Below are 17,352 nucleotides of genomic sequence, written 5' to 3'. Positions count from 1 at the left end.
AAATTAAAATTTTGGGCCATAGTGTGTGCCAGTCCTAAAAATCTCCCTCTGCCTTCCCTTTCTGCTGCTGAAAGTTCAATCACTTATCAAAATAGTGATGCCTTTTGTCCTGGTACATTACTGTAATGCTAAAACATATGTTATATTAAATATTAAGCAACTGCTAATTGCAGCATCATTTGGCCATGGAAAGGGGTGGCTCCATATCATCAATGGTTGTTTTCAGTCTCCTTAGAGATAATAGGATAAGCTAACTTTGCTCTGCAGTTAGCTTTTCCTGTTACTCCATCAGCCTTGAGCTTGAGACGCATTGCATGATATCCTGAAATCAGTCTTGTGCTCCCTTTTTCGCCACAGTTTATGTACATTGGGAGTCTCCACTGTGGGCAATATTGCACAGAGTATGAGCTGATGAAATGAACACTGGATTTCAATGCAGTTTTCCAACTGTCCTCCCAGATAAACACGGGAAAATCACTTAATTTACCCTGTTTCTCTTTCCCAGGTATAAACTACAGGATGAAAACCATGGACGTTTAAGTTATTAAGGTTGTTTTCCCACTGCAGGTCATAGGAAGAAATATACATTGTAAAATCCCATGCTGGAAAATCTATGTTAAAATCATTGCTATCCATCCAGCTATACTGTTGACAAATTCTTAAATATGAGATTGTTTCATTCAACACACCTGGAGATGATGAGTGGCTTACAGGCTACAGTTACAGTGTGAGATGAATAACTGTCTGATTAATTGAACGGCAGCGATTTTTCAGAACAAGATGTGTAACACACATTCATTTGCATGGCATGAACCTCAGGCCTTAAAATATTTTCCAGATTTCTGAGCAAAACCAGCTTCTCACTGAGAGCTGCAGCTGGGGCAGCTGCAGGGAGGGACCAGTTGGAAGATCTGCAGAGCTTAAGGAACAACAGATGCCCAACCTGCTAGGGGACAGGACAGTGTACACTAGAAACTCTGACCATACTGCAGTTTGATCACTTTTTATCCTTCCAGCAGGGACAAGATGTAAAAGTTAGCAGTTGGATTAATAATTAACATTCCCCAAGCTTCTTGGATATGGTCTGGTTTTTGCAGCTTCAGATATACCACACTGGGCTAACTCCAGTCTCACAGATCTGGTCCTATGGCCCATGTTTCCCCAAAATCCTAACGGTACTGGTAAAAACTCTGAGGCTTCAGAGCAGAAGTCAATCATTGGGAACTCAGGGCTGGAAAGAAGCTTTCTCAATAAACAGTTTGTCCCCTGAACTGGGAGTTCTCCTTAAAAAACATTAGGTACTGCCTTACCAAGATAAGCGATTGAGGTAGATGATTGTTCTCTGTTCCTGTGCTCTTCATCACCTTTGTGAATGTCTTGGATGCAGGACTGGAAGGAATTCTAAGCAAATTCACAGATGATACAAAACTGGAAGGAGCTGTTGACTCACTCAAAGGCCGTGAGACCCTGCAGAGCGACAAATTAGAGGACTGGGCAATCACAAACCACATGAAGTTCAACAGGTGCCAAACTCAGTATGTGGGATGGGGCAACCCTGGATATACAGACAGAGCAGGGAATGAAATGCTGGAAAGAAGAGCCACAGAAAGGGACTTGGCATTCTTGGGCAATGGCAAGTTGAACATGAGCCAGCAGTGCCCTGGCAGCCAGGAGGGCCAGCCCTGTCCTGGGGGCATCAGACACAGCATCACCAGCTGGGCAAGGGAGGGGATTGTCCCGCTCTGCTCTGCACTGGGGCAGCCTCACCTCCAGTGCTGGGGGCAGCTCTGGGCACCACAATGTAAGAAAGATGTTATTACAGAGCATCCAAAGTAGAACTACACAGATGATGAAGGGTCAACAGCTGAAGCTGTATGAAGAGCATCTCAGTACAATTGGTCCGTTCATGCTGGAGAAAAGGAAACTGAGGGGAGGAGTCTAAAACTTCTCAATGAGGGGAGCAATAAGCAAATACAAAAATCCCATATTTGTGGTGAAATAAATAGCAAAGGCTGATTCAAAGGAGAAAGCTAAGGAGGGAGCCATGTTTTGGCAGTTTTGTGTTCCCCTTGGTATGCCTGGAGCTCTGGGCTTTGTGGTTTTCACAACCCAACCCTAGACACAATCCTGACCCTATGTGAGGGAGTAAACGGTTCATGGACTCAAGGCCTGACTTTGTGTCCGGGGACATTTAGTTGTAATATCAGATGTTTACCCAGATGTTTTTTCTTTACCCAGATGTTGTTTCTGGAACATGGTCCTCAGCGAAGTGATCACAGCAGCAAGTCTAACCAAGCTCAAGATGTGCTTGGATAATAGCTTTGTGCACATGGTATCATTCTTGGGCATGATGCTGTACAGGACTGGGACTGTGACTTGATGATCTTTGTGGGTCCTTGCCAATTCAGCGTATTTTGTGATTTTGTGCAAAGTCCTCTACCTCTGAATTAGAAGGAACAGGTATAAGCTGAGCCTCTTTGCATTCACTTCCCTTCTTGCTGCCTAAAGGCTGGATGAGAGAGGAACTACTGAGACACCTGTCTTTGGGGCAGGAGCCAGGGCTGACCCTCCTGGCCATACCTCAAGCTTGGCTATCAACTTTAGAGCTGAGCCAAGGAGGAATGCTGATGGCTGCAGCCAGGAAACAGTGAGGCAGTATGGTCAGAAGAGTTATCCCAAAGTTAAAGTCACCAAGGAGCAATCTCATCCACAGAGCCTGTGTGGCTAGATCAACCATTAGTGCATCTCTAGATATGCTTACTCAAGACAAGCTGTTACAGGAGTGAGACATTAAAGAGTTGCCTGGACATTTCGGTGTCTAGAAGACTTGTTTTTTCCCTGTCCTAAAGAGCTCAAAAGTCCTGCTCTGTTTTGCAAAGAGTTAATTCTCTGTTAAGAAAAATAAATGCATTAAAAATATTTTCATTGTGCAGGTTTTTGAGATGCTTCAGTGGGAAGCATCTGGGAACTCTCTTTAGGACTGAGTCTGGCTGTCAAATTGACTGCTAGAGGCACAGCCGAGTTTCAAATGGACAAGCAGTGTGCGTGCAAGACACATCCCAGAAAAGGAAGATGTTTGACAAGTGAAATGTTTTTATTTTATGATGGAGAACGAGCAGGAACATCAGACAGGTAAATCGCCTGCCAAGCATGAGAGTTCCTGACTGACAGGCTCATCACCAGCCCTGCTTGCTCCAGAGGATCCAGCATTCATTCTACTGAAAAGCAACCATTTAAATTGTTATTTGCTGACTTTTCATTACTGATTATAATTGTCATGTGCAGGTTCAGAAGAGCAAAGGGAAGCCTTTGCTTTGCAGGCAAGGGAGAATGGGACGTGATTCTTCTTGAATCAAACAGAAATGAAGGAAGCTGGAGCAAGTGAAAAAAAGCCTACAAATGGTCAGAATAAAAATCAAACAATCTGAGGCAGAGAAGCAGGACTGTCACTGATGTTTATGAAAATTTAGTCATTAAAATCACAAAATGCTAATTAGAATATAAGTCAAGGATCGACTCCTACTAACATGCTCTAGTAATGCAAGCATCTTTTATATAAGAAATTTTGAAAACATAGTCCTGTAATTTGAGATTATTTACTATTATGTTACTAAACAAACATATCTAATTAAGCATTTTGCTGAGTGCTATGATAAAGATGTTCAAATAAATAAACAGACTAGAAGGACAGCATGAGGACATTGGATAGTGTGACATAAAATGTTTACCCATCTGAATGTGAAATGCCTCGTTTAGTCACAAGTGCCAAGGCCATTAGTGAATGTGTCCTTTCATCCCTGAATGGGTGAAGAAAAAACCTTGCAGTACAACATCATGTATTTTGTATGGACTGTATTCAGCAAAGTGTTTAAATGTGCGCTTTAATCTATTACTATTCAACAGTTAAGTACTTAACTTTTACTAAAATCCAGGAGAAAAGACACACTGAATCAGACACTATAAACTGAATATTTTAAAGCAAAACTATTTTGGCAATGCTTGGAAACACTTTTAAAACTTTGTTGGGAACATTTTGAGATCTCTGTACTTCTCAAGCTCTGGTTACTGTAAGGTGAACTGTATGCAGACCAGAAGGAAAAAAAATATTAAACTTAATTAATCCAAAGTGATTCATAAAATGCCTGGAATAACTTTCCTGTACCTAGGAAAAGGTCTCAGCTTTGAAGTCTGCTATTTGGAGAATACTCAGGGCTAAAGACAAAAGCTAAAGATCTTGGCAGAAGTCTTTGATGTTCTCCCTTCCACCACTGTTATAAAGTTCACAGTCCTAATCAGTAAAATTATAAGGTATTTGATCCTCAAGCAAGGCTTGGCACAAAACTGACCCCTGCATACAGCAGCAGTGAAAACAGAATAACCCCAGGAGTGAGAGCAGGGAGGATCTTTGGAAAGAAATAAATAGGCAGGATATCCAAAATAGCAGCAGCTGGAAGCTGCTCAGAGGTGGGATGTCAGGATGAACCCCCTGGGAGATGCGATACCGCACAAGGGCAGGGGAGGAGGTCAAATGTGCAAGGCTCTGTAATTTGTCAGACGGCTAACACCATCATTACCTGTGTGTGTGTGCATGTGGCATGCTTGACAATAAATTACAGTCACAGATTTCCAGGCTAAATGCCCTCTTATTGGCAGCACAGAGCACTGCACCCCCCCTATTAGGACACATTGTTTTATAATGGGCAATAAAAGTTGGCTCACACAGCCTGAAAAAGAGTTACTGCTGAAATTAGCAGCAATGTCAATAGTTTGGTTTTTTCTGCATGTTACATATTTTTCCTTTTTCTGACATAGCTGGGAGGAAGAGCATAGGAAGAAGCATGGGCTTGAAAATGGATGTAGAAGTGGGGAAGGAGTCAGAGTGGAGCAAGGGAGAGGAACAGGGGAGAAGAAAAGCTCCCTTGTTACCACTGTTACCCAGTATCAGGCACACCAGCCCCCAACAGCAGGCATCAGTGGCAGAAGCCAACATCTTGGCAACATCAGTGGAAGAAAGAATTTGAGAGGACACAGAAAGGGGAAAATTAGAGTCTTCCTGTTCCCCGTGGAGACAGGATCAAGCCTATGAGGAAGGAAAACCAGCAGCCACTTCCACAAGGTGACTGTGGGGAGATCTGCCCCATCACCCTGCTTGGTCCAAGAGCAACATGTGACTTATCACAGTTGTATTGCCCCAGCTTTCCCACAGCCATCTCTGGCTCAGGATGAAGGCTCTCTTTTGCAGCTGACAGGTGCCACTCCCAACACTTTCAGGGCTGGGAACCAAGGAATAGCAGAAGATGCCACTTCTCCAAATTAGGTGAAGCCAGAAGCCTTGGCAGTGGCACTGTCACTCCTTGTTTATGGATGCTGTTATGTTTCAGTCACAGTGAGCCTGCCCAGAGTGGGAATAGGAGAGCAAAAATAACAACAGTGTGAAATTTAAACATGCTTAAATTTTCCTACATAAGCTGCACCTAGTGCTTTCCTAAGAGTTCAATACTCGTGTTTCTCTAGACCCCTGCCTTGTTACTCCCAGAACAGCCATCTCTTTATACCCTGCTGTAAAACATCAGCTGCTGCACCGGTACCTCCTCTGATAATCAGTGAGGAGAATTGGCATTGAGATGGCAGAGAACAACTGCAAGGTAATGCACACTGAAAGACACCATTTGAACTACCCATATGCATTGCTGGGTTCTGAATTAACTGTAACCATTTAGAAAAAACAAAGGTCCAGGCAGATTACTGAAAACTTTGCTGTTTTATGCTGGTCGTTATCTCAGACTCTGTGGGGGAGAATATTTAGTATTATTTCTGTTCCATTATATAAATTGAAGACCTTTGCTCCATTCTGGTTATTTCAGATTGAAAAAGAGATATGGTAAGAATAACAGAGGCCTGGGGACAGGTGACAAAGAGGATTAGAGGGATGGAAAAGCCAGTGTGTAGAAGAGATTGAGACGTAGGATTTGTCACAGTTCCAGGGTTAGCTGCTCCTCTGACCTCTTTCTAGTATAGAGGCATGCTCTGCTTCTTCAGGCCCCTGTGGGAGTCTGTCTATCTGCCTGCTCTTTCCCTGCTAACAGCTCCCTGACAGCTTAGTGAACATGTCTTTCAAGGAACTTGGTTTTTAATGACCAGCATGCTTGGGATCTTTTTACTCCTGGCCTTGGCAAAAGAAATATATAGCTGGACTGTGAAAATAGCATCCTTCCAACTCTAGCTGTTTTGTCATGACCCCTACCATGCTAATTGCTAATCTGGAGGCACTGTGCAGCCTTCCAGCGAGTTAGTTCCCTGCTATTAAACTGAGCCAATGTTTACATAGTGTCCACTGCCACTCCATCACGTAAATTGTTCTTAGTGACTTAAAAGCAGCCCTGCATCCTCCACACTCTGGTTCAGTGATGGTGACAAATACTTGAACCTTTTTTCCCTTTTTAAAAATGAGGGTTATGTTTCTTCTTTTCCAGTCAGAGGGAACTTCCCCAGACTCCCATGACTTCTCAAATATGACAGACTGTGACTTAGCAACTTCCTCCACCAGTTCATTTACAACTCGTGGATGCATCTGATCAGGTCATGGACTGAATCATGAAATCATAGAATGGGTAGTTTTTGAAGGCACCTCAAAGATCACCTAGCTTCAAACCCTCCTACCATGGGCAGGGATACCATTCACTAGATTGAGTTGCTGAAGGCCCCATCTAGCCTGGCCAGCCCTTCCAGGGATGGAGCATCCACAACTTCCCTGAGCAGCCTGTTCCAGTGCTACACCTTCTGAGTAAAGAATGTTTTCAAGACATTTTCCTTACTCTTTCTTTTATCACTGATGTACCTGTTGTTATCATATTTCTAGAGTCTCATACCTTCAGGGTGGTTTTCTCACAAGCAGCTCTTCACAGCAGTGTTGTTCCTGCTTCTTCGTCAGGGCTCCTCCAAGGCTCTCCCTGACTGGCCAACCTGCCCTTCTTTTCCCAGTTATCTTCACTAGCCACAGCTGCCACCCAATTCAGGACATCACAGCTGCAGCCCATTTAGAACAACTAGGACTGGGGCAATGCCACTTATACAATACATATATTTTACTATGGCTCAAAGGCCACCTATACAATACATACTAAGATTCAATGGCCACCTATATGTACCAACAGAAGCTTTTCTTGTTGCCCTTGATGTCCCTTGCCAGATTCAATTCTATCAGGGTTTTAGCTTTCATAACCTGATACCTGGTTGTTTGGACAATTTCTTCTTTTCCTCTCAGGCTACATATCCTTGCTTCCTGTTTTGTGTTTGAGTTTGTTCAGGAGCAAATATTTAATCCATGCTGATTTCCTGGCATTTTTGTCTGACTTTCTCTTTGTTGGGATGCATCTCTCCTGAGCTTGGAGGAGGAAGTGATTCTTGAATATCAACCAACTCTCTCAGGCCCTTCTTCCCTCCAGGGCTTTATCCCACAGTGCTCTATCAAGCAGATCCCTGAAAAGGCCAAAGTCTGTTCTCTGGAAATCCGGGGAAATGACAGGTATTAGCAGGGGAAATTGCTCTGCTCTTCCCCACTCAAAGCTGCATGGCTGAATGAGCATGATGAGGAGAAGCTCACCTGAGGCTCTTCTGGTCCCCAGGGAATGTGGACTTAAATACTCTTGGGACACTGAGAGAAAGCCACTAGGCTTGTTTCAAGCTAACCTAGAGGGCTGAATCAACCCACGTAGTGCCTCTTATTTCCAAGGATGTTTCAGGTTTGCCCGCTGACATCAAAGGTAAAGCAGGCATTGAAGAGTGAAGAAGTGATCAGCAATTTTGCCAATATATGAACCTTCTAGCTCTAAATGCCCTGGTCTGTGAGTGATTTTGTACCCTGGCTTGGTATCAGTTGGTCTCTCAACTGCCCAGAGAAAAATCAAAGTGACATAGGTCCACTTTTGGCTCCCAGTTGCTTACACATATCAAATAACAAGCTGATGCCACTGAGGTGTGAATGACTCTATTCCTAGAAAAGCAACTAAGAAAAAAATTCAAAAAAATCTCCATGATGGGGCAACCAACCCCTGTGAAGAGTTAATGGAAAGAGCTGTTTCTGTAAAAAAATTTAAGAATTAGTTGTGCCTTCAAATCTCCTTAACTATGGAAATGTAAAAATATCCTCATTTTTCATTTTTTGTATTTATAAGCCTGTTTTGCAGAACTGCCCTTCTTTTACACAAACACCACGGTACATACCCTTCCTTCCTTTGCTGTCATAAATTATCTTGTGGATATGCTCTCTGAAGTTACTAGCTGTACTTTTGCTATTAATCATGGCTCTAACTTTTTCTAGACTTCACCTCCTCGCCAATCCATCTCAGGCAAGAAAGAGAGAACTTTGGTCAGGGCTCTTCTCCCCTCCAGGGAGCACCACTCTGTAAAGTGTCTGTAACAATGCACCTTTTAATGATGCTCCCCTTTGGCTTTTACTGGGCTCATTGCTAGGCTTGTACTCCATTTTCCTGTAATAACTCAACTGCCACCAGGTTGGTGCTCCTGACAGTTACATCCTTTCCAAGACTTTTCTGACTTGCCCCATCTGGAGCAGGGAGATGCAAAGCGACTGCCGTGCTCTGGGGAAGCTATAAGGGCTCACCTCTTCAGTGACCTGGAGGATTTCCACTGGGGATACCATGAGCAACAGCCAGCAGAAGAGCACATGAATTAATGCTCCCTGCAGCTCCCTGGGGTGGTGTTATTCACTCGTTTCCCTGCACATCTTTCTGCAGACCTGAGCACATGTATAGTTTGTGCCATGTTTACCACCCTAACCTCTTCCTTTAGTGGACTGTATCAAAATAGAGTCAAAGAAAATTCATTCCCCATACTAGATGCTAATACAAATAAGAGAACTCTTCAGCTGAGAGAGTTCTGATGGTAAAATAATTGGTGTAACTATACTCAGGATGAATATATGCATGCAGGATGCAGTCAAGACATTTATGTCCTCTACCTCCAAAGCACACAACTCTACCCAATAAAAGCATTTCTGCAGGCTCAGCCAGTGGAAAGAACAGATAAACACTTGAGCGATTCTCATGTATATTTAATCTGGTAGGCAAGAGTGATGGGTGCACACACACACACACATACACACACACATACAAATCCATATGTACCTTCCTCTACTGCTATACAGTATTTCTGATGTATTTTAAAATATTAGACACTACACAAGCACCTCCCTACCTTGCATTCCAGAATAGGAGGGGCAAGGAGGAGCAGCTCGATAAGGCAAAGGTCATGCATGAAAATGCAGTATCTGGGATTCTGTTTTATTTTTACAGGTCAGCGCCTGATTTTGGTAAAATATGTTAGGAGGCTAGTGCCCTCCCACACTCAGATGGGCTCAGGCATGCCTGCTTCAGAGATGAAGGCAACACCTGCAGGGTAGGATGGAATTAAACAGCAGCTACATCAAGAACAGAAACCAGTATCTTGTTGAAAACAGAATAAAGCCAAACAAAAGATCCTTCCCTGAACAGCAGAACACAGAAATGTGAGAACACCCCTTCCTGGGGACATTTCCCTTCCCTTCCCTTCCCTTCCCTTCCCTTCCCTTCCCTTCCCTTCCCTTCCCTTCCCTTCCCTTCCCTTCCCTTCCCTTCCCTTTCCCTCTTGTCCTCATCCTGAAAATTCCTGAATCCACAAGTTTAGTACTAGCAGCCTTTCTCCCCCTCTTTTCCTCTCTCTCCATCATTTAATATAACAATTAATCACCTACATCTGACATGATCATATTTTATATATTGATAAAGCAGGTATAACCACATAGATATTCCACCCCTTGCTGTTTCCTTAAATATGAGCTCTCAAAAAATATTGAAAATTAAAGTGGTGGGCTGAGGCTGTAAGACCACCATGGCTGACACAGAAGTGCTGTGACTGACTGAAGACAGATCTCCCTTGCAAGGCCCAGGCACCACCCTCCCCTACTGCATCCTACCAAGCAAGGAAGGTAGTCAGCCAAAAGAGAAATCTAGGAACTAAATACTTAGGACAGAACATCATCTTTGCTAGGGACGCTGGACTATGACCTTGAGAGTTTGCTGAAAGAAAAAGATTGAGCCTCTTCTTTTGGACATGGTCAGTGAAGGAATGGCCCTGGTGAGACTGCCTTGACTGGCCTATTCCATCGTGACCTGGCCAACCCAGGATATGTAGAGAAGGGCAATAGTAGTTCTTGGCTTGTGAATGGTTACAATTCTTGGCTTGTGAATGGTTACAATTCTTCTCAAGTTTGATAAACCTTAGGGCAAAATTTCCCACTAATAACAGATGAGTGCACGCAAAGCTGGTAGTCTCTAAAACTAGGGGTGTGTATCCCCCCTGCCAAGACTCAGTTGGCAGCTACAGATACAAAGTGCAAATTTTAGGAAAGTTCACCCTGGAAAATTTAGGAAAGCCATAGTGCACTTTGTCATGCATGAAGAACTTAATCCATTGCAAACAGGGATCAAAATGCTGATAAGCAATATTCTGACTTAAGGGAGAAAAAACCCCAACACTCTGACAAGGTAAGTTGCAATAAATAATTGGTAAAATATATCTACAGCTCAAACAAATTGCAGTCTTCTGGAGGAGGCTGGTGGGTTGCTTTTCCCATCACACTGTAACCTTCCCTCTCAGTCTGAGACTATTAACTTCTGACAAGGTGTGAGGCCTGATTTAGACTGATCTGATCTGATGGAGTGACCTATTTCTGTTACCTGCTCCCTCTCTCCTCCTGCTGTTCTCTTCTCTGATGGCCACTCTGGCTCGCTCCCACAGCTCTGCCAGCAGCTTTTGTATTTCAGCTCTTGGAAGAGTCACCATAATAATGAGAACTGGACATGGTTTCTCAGCTCACAGGAATTTTTGAAGCCATTTCTCCTGTCTCACACACACCACAGGGAAATCTTACACAATCCTTTTTCCTTTCTTTGCTTAATGTCATCATTCCTATTGTAGCAGAAATGCCCCTCAAACATGTAAAAAGCTGGCTGCATGCTAGCCCACTATTTCTTGGCACTTTTTCTCCCTTCTCTCCATCTGATGCCAGCTGAAGGTCACTTCTCCTGTGGGATCCCCATCCTGGGAACACGGAGGGGCTGGGGGAAGCAGAGTGGAATGGAAGTGTCTTCACTCTTGACTTGGACTACAGAAGGCTGCACATATTTAGGTAAGTCTTTTTCTAGAGCAACTATGCAGCATCCTCTCAGGTTCTGAACAGGTCCATTCTCGGAGTTCTTTTATGACTCACTGTGAGAAACAAGCCAAAATCTCCAGAATTCTGGGGATTTTGCACATCTTTTTTTTTTTTTCAAATTAATATTTTTCTTTTATTTGTTGGTGGTTTTTTTTTTTTTTTTTGTCTGCACTCTGCAAGCTATTGCCCTTTTCAAACTGCTTGACAGAACACTGCTTCATGACACAATGTCGACAAGCAAAATATTGAATGGTTAAATGCTATTTTCTAAAACAATATGGGACAGCTCACCACTAGGAAATGTGCCATGGCCAGAGACACCGGGAGAAAAAGCATCACGACCTCAAGCCAGTGCTGGCACTTGAGATAACATTAGGGTTCTAATTGTCTTAAACCAGGATATTGTGACCCAAGAGAAATAATGAAAATGTTTAGATTTTTTTACAGCTAGTCTTTATACTAGGACAAGCTGAAAGAACTTGGAGTTTTGCTATTGATTCTGACCTAAAGTGATATTGATATGAATTTTAAATGCGGGTGTAGATAAAGAGGGTGCAATGATCAGTTCAAATATAGTCTATTATTGCTTGTTCAGGCAATTTTGTATTGTGTAACATGATAAAAATTGGACAAGACCTTATTTCCTTATTTGGTTTCTGTGTTTGAAGCTTTAGCAGGTATGTGTCCCATGTCTAATCAATACATCCTGGTTTTTTGGATGGGCCCCAGAGTCACTGCTTAAGGACTGATGGAGCTTAAATGCTGGGACTTTTACTTCATTGTGCTGTTTTCCCTTCCATTTCTGTATAATCATTGTCATTCTGGAGAGACAAGGTATTGTATATCAAGGAGCATATTCACAGGCCTTTTGTGCTGGCTCTCATAATGATAACAACAAAATTACTGGTAGTAGCAAAAATACAAGCAGTAATAAAAATATACATGTATGTCCTGAATTGCGCCCTATTGTGTAGGAGCACAAATCTTTGTAAATGCTGATAAACATTTGTCTTCCTAGAGCTATAAGATGCTTTACTGTTTCAAGTTTTTCTGCACAGAAACTCTTTTCAAGGTTGAGGCATTGTTGGAAGCTAACAACATTGGCTTTGAAATATGTCATTTAAGCTGGAGAGCGACAAACACCCTACCCTACTCCTGAGAGAGTAGCTGTGCTTTCACTTAATGAGGTAGCTGAAGACATCTCTGGTCCTTTTCCTACTTTGAGCCCAAATGCCAGAGGCAAAATGGTGAGCTTTCCTTGCATGTGTGCAAAGATTTCAAGCTCTGTGTCTCTATGCACTTGCAGCTGTTGTCAGCTTACTGGAAAGGTCATTTTGACTTGCAGAGTTATTCAGTCCTGTCTCTTTTTTCTACCCAGATCAATCCTAGGCCAATGCATCAATGAAGCAATGTCTGATTCTTTGTAAAATGAGGCATGATGGCAAATATCGTAGGTAGGTGAAGGCAATTTAAGCTTGACTGTATTCTGCATCTCTTGGTGGCAGGGTAGCTGGGTCTCTGTGACCATTATGCCTTTTAGTACCATGAAGGGTAGCAAAGCAAGAGTACAGCTGTACCAGCTATGATAACCACCTGGTTCAGTGGCACCAAACAGAGGCAGACTGAGAAGTATGACTTAGTGATTTTTGCATGCATGGTAACAATGAACTCTCCTTCTACCCCAGAAGATGCCTCAACTTGGAAAGCTCATTTGCTTCATAACAATGGCTGTGTCTTCTGCACTATGTTCTTTACAATACACACTTCAAAAAGGTTCCTGAAAAGAGACCCTATGTAGCATCTCTGTATGTTATATTCAGAGCGCATGCTCAAAGAGAATTCTTATAAACTCTTCTTGTAGCACTTGGATAACGAGTAGGCCCAACATTCTAAATACAGTGTAAATGTCACATGCACATGGAAGAATTCATCCACGATACACATTACAGATTTATGATGCACAACTCATTAGGTTTTTGTTATCTGATTCACCAAGTTTTCAATGAAGACAGATTGCCAAACAGGAAAAGAGGCGAAGAAAATCCAGCCAATTTATTGTAAAGGATCCATTCTTTCCACAGGACATTGTTTTGGGAGAAGTCTGCTTTAAATCAGGATGTATGCAATTGGTTAATGAAACAGCTTGATTTGATGGTACTTGGTTGTCCTTATCAAGTAGTATTTATTTCATCAAAGCAAAGGAAACAGAAACTCATCCAGAAATTGGAAGCCTTGCTCATTAATCTAATGAGAGCTGTCTTCTCTTCCCATTTCACTTTCATGCCTGTTGGGGACAAGAAGGTTGTTTGCTTTATCATCATTGTCCATACAGCTATCCCACACTGCAGAATCCATGATGACTGCATTTTTGAAAGAGGGTCTCCCCAGGGACTGTAATTATTCATCTTTCAGGAGACACAAGATCTATAATACACAAGTGCTGCAGACAAGAAGTAGTTTACAGGTTTATCTCATGACTGAAAGTATAATCCATCTTCCCTGGCATGATTTAGGAGGTGCTGCATAAGAAAAGAAAGAAAGTGGGTCAACCCCATTTCAACTTGCATTCCCCTGTTCACACAGGTCTTATTCTTTTAATTTCTCATTGAAGAGAATTAACGCTTGAGTGAGTAGAAGAAATGGGCCCTGTTTCCTGTATCCTGCAGCACACCTTGTAGCCATTAGGGCTGTGCCTGCACCAGGTTTGGACTCCCTGAGAGCTTTCTTGCCCCAGCAGCGACCCAGACTGGCATCTGCTCTGTTATGAGAAAGCAGAACAAGGAAGCCCTGTTTCTAGTGGAGATAAGTGGCTTGGGATCTGGAAACCTTGACGACTCCATGAGGTAGGAATCAAGCTATTCATAGAGAACTTGAGTGTATTAGTGGAATTTTCCTAATGTTTACATGGTAGGTCTAAGCCTCCGAACAGCAATTTCAAAATTTCCCATGTTTCCTCTAATGAATGATACCTTAAGACACTTCCTTGTGTCTCAACCCTTCCTCTTTTGCCAACAAGCCAGTCACTTCCCACTATCACCACAGAATGGCCCTGTAGCTATCACTACAACTCCTTTCCCAGGAAAGTTTATTCTCAAGACGGGATTCAGGTAGTTTAAATTTCTTGGAATGCAATTTAGCATCTAAAGACACAAGACTGGCATATGTTCATGCATCTGTTTAGAAGTCCAGGTTGGGTGTTCAAAAGAAAACATGAATGGACATGGCACCAAACTGAGAATTCATCTGCAGAATAATATGCCATGCATGACCGCGTTGCCTCCTTGGAACTTATTTTTTCACCTTCATCCCCCCATCTTTTTAATTTCCACGTCTGCTAAAATCCTCATTGGAAACAACCCGTTCCTCTGTGTTTCTTCTCCCTACACTCTACAATAACCATCTGTTATTTCTAAAGGGTAAACATAGCTTGTCTTTTTCATTGTGACATAAAATGTTGCTCAACAACCCTAAAATATTTGCATTTTCTATAAAAACCTTGGCCAAATCTACTTTCTGTGGTCTTACACAGAGTCTTGCCCGCTCACCAAGCACAAAAAAACCTACTAAAGGATTGTTAACAGAGAGAGCACAAGGTCTCTAGCATTGGGTACATTAGGAAGCAGGCATCAGTCCTGGGTGCTCCCACTGCAAACTATTTCAAATACCAGAGTAAGACAGGAACAGCTAAACTGTGCTCCAGACATCTAAATTTAAGGATTTACGTTTCTTCTGATGCAGCAGATGACATTACGAATCTGAAAGCAACAGAAGGAATGTACTGCTCTGCCTTGCTTTTGCCATTAGAGATTACATCAGCTCTGCTGGGTATTTGCAGATAAAAAACCCAAAAAACTCTAAAGAAACCAGTTCAAAATTCAGCAGTGATCTTAAAGGGTCTAAATCCAACGACCTCAATTTTAGATGTAGTTTTTAAAACCTCTAAAATATACTAAGATGGGTAGAAACTCTAAATCTAGGGTTCTTTGAACATATAAATCCAAATATCATTGTTGCTCCTTGAGGCTGTCTCTGATTTTGTTTGGCAGAATTACTGATTTTAGCAAGGAGCCATCCTTTGAAATCAATATATGGTCTGGGCAATATTTAGGAAAAACATCCCCATCTCTAATATTTATACTCATTCAATATGACCATCTGAAGTGAACTAAGTTAAAAATAAGTCTTATTTATTTTTTACCATTTCACATCAATGAGTGAGCTGGCTGATTTATATGATCATTGGTATAATCATAGATGAAAACTTACGTACAACTACCTTAATTTTCCTGGCTCATGTGCGCTTCTGTGCAGACTCTGGAAGGCTGCAGACACTGCAAGAAAATAATCATAGGCAAAAAATACCCTAATAAATTAATAAGATAGTTTCCATAAGTCCCAAGTCTTGCAACACAAAGAAATAACCCACAATTAAATGAAATTTAATACTCAGACCATGTTCATTAAACAATATAGATCTTCCAGAATCTTACTTATTTATTTGTTGTAAAAGCATTTTAGGTTTTCAGCTCACCTTCATTTTCATGCAATTTTAGGATGGTAAACTGCAGCAGGAATTGATTTGTCTGGAATTTGCTAATTCTCTGTACCTGCCTCCCATGTTACTATAGTTTCTCCCTGACACCTGCCCTTCTGTGACATTTTTCTTGGAAGCTGACCACTGTGCTTTAATTTATTAAGCCCTCCACATGAAGATATCAATTGCCTCCTGGCAACAGGAACATTCATTATTTGTCTTTGGGGGACAGGTACTTTCAAGAAAATTTTCTGAGTGAGGGACACCACATGCTGTTAGCTCTTTAGAAAGGAGGACACTTTTTTACCCTTTCTTTCATCAAAATTATTCAAAGGCACAAGCACTGACATTTCTGTCAAAATGGTTGCTTGCCAAGAGGTGGAGAGGCAGTTTTTGAAATGACGTGTACAACAGTTGTGCTCCAGCTTTTCAGAGCAAAAAGAGTGTCTTAAAGGGGAGAAGCACATACACATGGCTCTGTGCATCTGATAGTTTGTGGGTTTGGCTGTGAGATTTGTTTGAAGCCCTGATGAAGCCCAGACTCCCAGGTCCCAGGGGCATGCTCACTGGTTTCCACATTCTATCACTGGTTTGCATGAAGGAAAACAGCAAACTTAGTCTCACCAAATATTCTAAAGAACTGAACTGGGGTGTTTGGGATATTATTAGAGGACTAGACACTAATTCATAGGCAATGTTCACTTGATGCAAATCTGTTAGTGCCAAGAGGTCCAATCATTGCAGGGCTCAAAAAATGTATGTAAATGTAAATTATAAAACATAATTTTTTAAAGAATATATGTTGTAAAATTGACTCTAAAAGGACACTTGAATTTCTGGGCACCAGGACACAGAATGAGGAATTGATGAGCAGAAAAGAGACAGAAGGTCAGGAATAAGACAAAATTATTTGACACTGCATCTGAAGAATTTGTAATCCAGATTTGGAGTTCATATAAAAGCTTAAATATAAAGTGAGAAAGCTGAGACAGAAAATGCCCTGACAGACATTAACTTCTGAAGCCACAAGACTGCTTGTGCCAACACTCCAGGTCCCACTCCTGTAGAACTCTTTGCACACAAAACCTATCCCACAACAGCCTCCATTGTCCCCTTACTTCCCTGATCTCTTCTGGGAACATCCCCAGGATATCTGACAAAGAGCAGATCTTGTCTGTGCAGGGTGTTAGTCAGCTGCTGGTTTCCCCCCCCCTCCTGTGAATCTTGCAATCAAATTTAAAGAGAAGTCAAGCTTCTTATAATGAACGACACTGGGGAGACAGCAAAGGTAAATTGCTACAAACCCATGCTTTGAGCATGCCCAGTGCCAGCAGTTTCTTCCCATAGTATGTTCCTACAGCCCTGAGCAGGATGGTGCCTGGGATGAGGACAGGATACACTGCTAAGGAGGTTTTGGTAGTGGGCAGCAGCAGCAAATAGAGGCTGGAGAAGCAACAGGAAGGAAAGTGCTCTTTCTTGGCAGCAGAGCAGCGTGGCAGAGACCACGAGCACAGAGTGGGCAGCACCACAGGGCACATGAAGAAATATCTGGGTGGACAACAAGAACTGCCTGGAGCAGGAAGCAAAGGTTTGTGCTTGTAGA

General features: G+C 42.3%; 1 long non-coding RNA gene across 1 annotated transcript in view; it reads left to right on the top strand.

Moving 5' to 3' along the window:
* The window catches only part of LOC128939415 (uncharacterized), a 76,172-nt gene that overhangs the window by 40,416 nt on the left and 18,404 nt on the right, over positions 1 to 17,352 (top strand). The window contains exon 2 of the long non-coding RNA XR_008483214.1: positions 11,069 to 11,188. This is a non-coding gene — a long non-coding RNA (uncharacterized LOC128939415). The remainder of the gene's footprint in view (positions 1 to 11,068; positions 11,189 to 17,352) is intronic.

This window comes from Melozone crissalis, unplaced genomic scaffold, assembly GCF_028551555.1.
Source record: "Melozone crissalis strain CALT ecotype California unplaced genomic scaffold, PUWL_Pcris_2 ptg000027l_1, whole genome shotgun sequence".
Lineage (NCBI taxonomy): Eukaryota > Metazoa > Chordata > Aves > Passeriformes > Passerellidae > Melozone > Melozone crissalis.
Note: the sequence above shows the minus strand (reverse complement) of the source record. Positions and strands in the feature narration are given on the sequence as shown.